Here is a 6000-nt window from a genome sequence, read left to right on the forward strand (position 1 = left end):
GGAAATATCTTCACCGCTATCTGCATAAACATGGAAATATCTACACCGCCATCTCTATGAACATGGAAATATCTACACCGCCATCTGTACCAACATGGAAATAACTATTCCGCCATCTGTATGAACATGTAAATATCTACGCCTCCATCTGTATGAACATGGAAATATCTACACCGCCATCTGTATGAACATGTAAATATCTACACCGCCATCTGTATGAACATGGAAATATCTACACCGCTACCTGTATGAACATGGAAATATCTACACCGCTATCTGTATGAACATGGAAATATCTACACCGCTATCTGTATGAACATGGAAATATGTACACCGCTATCTGTATGAACATGGAAATATCTACACCGCTATCTGTATGAACATGGAAATACCTACACCGCTATCTGAATGAACATGCAAATATCTACACAGCTATCTGTACATCAATGGAAATATCTACACTGCTATCTCTATAAACATGTAAATAACTACACTGCTATCTGTATAAATATGGAAATGTCTACACTGCCATCTCTATGAACATGGAAATATCTACACCGCCATTTGTATGAACATGGAAATATCTACACTGCCATCTGTACGAACATGGAAATATCTACACCGCCATGTGTATGAGCATGTAAATATCTACACCACCATCTGTATGAACATGGAAATATCTACACCGCTAACTGTATGAACATGGAAATATCTACACCGCCATCTGTATGAACATGGAAATATCTACACCGATATCTGTATGAACATGGAAATATCTACACCGCCATCTGTAGGAGCATGGAAATATCTACACCACCATCGTATGAACATGTAAATATCTACACCTCCATCTGTATGAACATGGAAATATCTACAATGCTAACTCTATGAACATGGAAATATCTACACCGCTATCTGTATGAACATGGAATATCTACACCGCTATCTGTATGAACATGGAAATATCTACACCGCTATCTGTATGAACATGGAAATATCTTCACCGCTATCTGTATAAACATGGAAATATCTACAACGCTGTCTCTATAAACTTGGAAATAAGTACACGACTATCTCTGTAACATGGAAATATCTAGACCGCCATCTCTATAAACATGGAAATATCTACACCACCATCTGTATGAACATGGAAACATCTATACCGCTATCTGCATAAACATGGAAATATCTACACCACCATCTCTATGAACATGGAAATATCTAAAGCGCCATCTGTACGAACATGGAAATATGTATTCCGCCATATGTATGAACATGGAAATATCTACACCGCCTTCTCCATGAACATGGAATTATCTACACCGCCATTTTTATGAACATGGAAATATCTACGCCGCCATCAGTGTGAACACGGAAATATCAACACTGCCATCTCTATAAACGTGGAAATATCTACACCGCTATCTGTGTGAACTTGGAAATATCTACACTGCACTCGGTATAAATTTGAAATTATCTACACCACTATCTCTATAAACATGGAAATATCTACACTGCTATCTGTATAAACATGGAAATATCTACACCGCTATCTCTATAAACATGGAAATATCCTCACCGCTATCTGTATAAACATGTTAATATCTACAATGCTGTCTCTATAAACTTGGATATAACTACACCACTGTCTCTATAAAGATGGAAATATCTAGACTGCCATCTCTATAAACATGGAAATCTCTACAACACCCTCTGTATAAACATGGAAATATCTATACCGCTATCTGCATAAACATGGAAATATCTACACTGCCATCTCTATGAACATGGAAATATCTACACTGCCATCTGTATGAACATGGAAATATTTACACAGAAATCTGTATGAACATGTAAATATCTACACCGCCATCTGTATGAACATGGAAATATCTACAGCGCTGTCTGTATGAACATGCAAATATCTACACAGCTATCTGTATATCAATGGAAATATCGACACTGCTATCTCTATAAACATGGAAATAAGTACACTGCTATCTGTATAAACATGGAAATATCTACACCGCCACCTGTATGAACATGGAAATATCTACACTGACATCCGTACGAACATGGAAATATCTACACCGCCATCTGTATGAACATGTAAATATCTACACTGCCTTCTGTATGAACATGGAAATATCTACACCGCTAAGTGTATGAACAGGGAAATACCTACACCGCTTTCTGTATGAACATGGAAATAACTACACCGCTATCTGTAGGAACATGGAAATATCTAGACCGCTCTCTATACGAACATGGAAATATCTACACCGCTATCAGTATGAACTTGGAAATATCTACACCGCTAAGTGTATGAACATGCAAATATCTACATAGCTATCTGTATATCAATGGAAATATCTACACTGCTATCTCTATAAACATGGAAATATCTACACTGCTATCTGTATAAACATGGAAATACCTACACCGCCATTTGTATGAACATGGAAATATCTACACCGCTAACTGTATGAACATGCAAATATCTACACCGCTATCTGTATGAACATGGAAATATCTACACCGCTATCTGAATGAACATGCAAATATCTACACAGCTATCTGTACATCAATGGAAATATCTACACTGCTATCTCTATAAACATGGAAATAACTACACTGCTATCTGTATAAATATGGAAATATCTACACTGCCATCTCTATGAACATGGAAATATCTACACCTCCATTTGTATGAACACGGAAATATCTAAACCGCCATCTCTATGAACATGTAAATATCTACACAGCCATTTGTATGAACATGGAAATATCTACACCGCCATCTGTATGAACATGGAAATATGTTCACCGCCATCTGTATGAACATGGATATATGTTCACCGGCATCTGGATGAACATGGAAATATCTACACCGCTATCTACATGAACATGGAAATATCTACACAGCTATCTGAATATACATGGAAACATCTACACAGATTTCTCTATAAATTTGGAAATAACTATAGCGCTATCTCTATAAACTTCGAAATATCTACACCGCCATCTGTATGAACATGGAAATATCTACACGGCCATCTGTATGAACATGGAAATATCTTCTCCGCCATCTCTATAAACGTGGAAATATCTACACCGCTATCTGTATAAACATGCAAATATCTACTCCGCTATCTGTATAAACATGGAAATATCTTCACCGCTATCTGCATAAACATGGAAATATCTACACCGCCATCTCTATGAACATGGAAATATCTACACCGCCATCTGTACCAACATGGAAATAACTATTCCGCCATCTGTATGAACATGTAAATATCTACGCCTCCATCTGTATGAACATGGAAATATCTACACCGCCATCTGTATGAACATGTAAATATCTACACCGCCATCTGTATGAACATGGAAATATCTACACCGCTACCTGTATGAACATGGAAATATCTACACCGCTATCTGTATGAACATGGAAATATCTACACCGCTATCTGTATGAACATGGAAATATGTACACCGCTATCTGTATGAACATGGAAATATCTACACCGCTATCTGTATGAACATGGAAATACCTACACCGCTATCTGAATGAACATGCAAATATCTACACAGCTATCTGTACATCAATGGAAATATCTACACTGCTATCTCTATAAACATGTAAATAACTACACTGCTATCTGTATAAATATGGAAATGTCTACACTGCCATCTCTATGAACATGGAAATATCTACACCGCCATTTGTATGAACATGGAAATATCTACACTGCCATCTGTACGAACATGGAAATATCTACACCGCCATGTGTATGAGCATGTAAATATCTACACCACCATCTGTATGAACATGGAAATATCTACACCGCTAACTGTATGAACATGGAAATATCTACACCGCCATCTGTATGAACATGGAAATATCTACACCGATATCTGTATGAACATGGAAATATCTACACCGCCATCTGTAGGAGCATGGAAATATCTACACCACCATCGTATGAACATGTAAATATCTACACCTCCATCTGTATGAACATGGAAATATCTACAATGCTAACTCTATGAACATGGAAATATCTACACCGCTATCTGTATGAACATGGAATATCTACACCGCTATCTGTATGAACATGGAAATATCTACACCGCTATCTGTATGAACATGGAAATATCTTCACCGCTATCTGTATAAACATGGAAATATCTACAACGCTGTCTCTATAAACTTGGAAATAAGTACACGACTATCTCTGTAACATGGAAATATCTAGACCGCCATCTCTATAAACATGGAAATATCTACACCACCATCTGTATGAACATGGAAACATCTATACCGCTATCTGCATAAACATGGAAATATCTACACCACCATCTCTATGAACATGGAAATATCTAAAGCGCCATCTGTACGAACATGGAAATATGTATTCCGCCATATGTATGAACATGGAAATATCTACACCGCCTTCTCCATGAACATGGAATTATCTACACCGCCATTTTTATGAACATGGAAATATCTACGCCGCCATCAGTGTGAACACGGAAATATCAACACTGCCATCTCTATAAACGTGGAAATATCTACACCGCTATCTGTGTGAACTTGGAAATATCTACACTGCACTCGGTATAAATTTGAAATTATCTACACCACTATCTCTATAAACATGGAAATATCTACACTGCTATCTGTATAAACATGGAAATATCTACACCGCTATCTCTATAAACATGGAAATATCCTCACCGCTATCTGTATAAACATGTTAATATCTACAATGCTGTCTCTATAAACTTGGATATAACTACACCACTGTCTCTATAAAGATGGAAATATCTAGACTGCCATCTCTATAAACATGGAAATCTCTACAACACCCTCTGTATAAACATGGAAATATCTATACCGCTATCTGCATAAACATGGAAATATCTACACTGCCATCTCTATGAACATGGAAATATCTACACTGCCATCTGTATGAACATGGAAATATTTACACAGAAATCTGTATGAACATGTAAATATCTACACCGCCATCTGTATGAACATGGAAATATCTACAGCGCTGTCTGTATGAACATGCAAATATCTACACAGCTATCTGTATATCAATGGAAATATCGACACTGCTATCTCTATAAACATGGAAATAAGTACACTGCTATCTGTATAAACATGGAAATATCTACACCGCCACCTGTATGAACATGGAAATATCTACACTGACATCCGTACGAACATGGAAATATCTACACCGCCATCTGTATGAACATGTAAATATCTACACTGCCTTCTGTATGAACATGGAAATATCTACACCGCTAAGTGTATGAACAGGGAAATACCTACACCGCTTTCTGTATGAACATGGAAATAACTACACCGCTATCTGTAGGAACATGGAAATATCTAGACCGCTCTCTATACGAACATGGAAATATCTACACCGCTATCAGTATGAACTTGGAAATATCTACACCGCTAAGTGTATGAACATGCAAATATCTACATAGCTATCTGTATATCAATGGAAATATCTACACTGCTATCTCTATAAACATGGAAATATCTACACTGCTATCTGTATAAACATGGAAATACCTACACCGCCATTTGTATGAACATGGAAATATCTACACCGCTAACTGTATGAACATGCAAATATCTACACCGCTATCTGTATGAACATGGAAATATCTACACCGCTATCTGAATGAACATGCAAATATCTACACAGCTATCTGTACATCAATGGAAATATCTACACTGCTATCTCTATAAACATGGAAATAACTACACTGCTATCTGTATAAATATGGAAATATCTACACTGCCATCTCTATGAACATGGAAATATCTACACCTCCATTTGTATGAACACGGAAATATCTAAACCGCCATCTCTATGAACATGTAAATATCTACACAGCCATTTGTATGAACATGGAAATATCTACACCGCCATCTGTATGAACATGGAAATATGTTCACCGCCATCT

Source organism: Gorilla gorilla, chromosome 11 (genome assembly GCF_029281585.2).
Source record: "Gorilla gorilla gorilla isolate KB3781 chromosome 11, NHGRI_mGorGor1-v2.1_pri, whole genome shotgun sequence".
NCBI classification, from domain to species: Eukaryota; Metazoa; Chordata; class Mammalia; order Primates; family Hominidae; genus Gorilla; species Gorilla gorilla.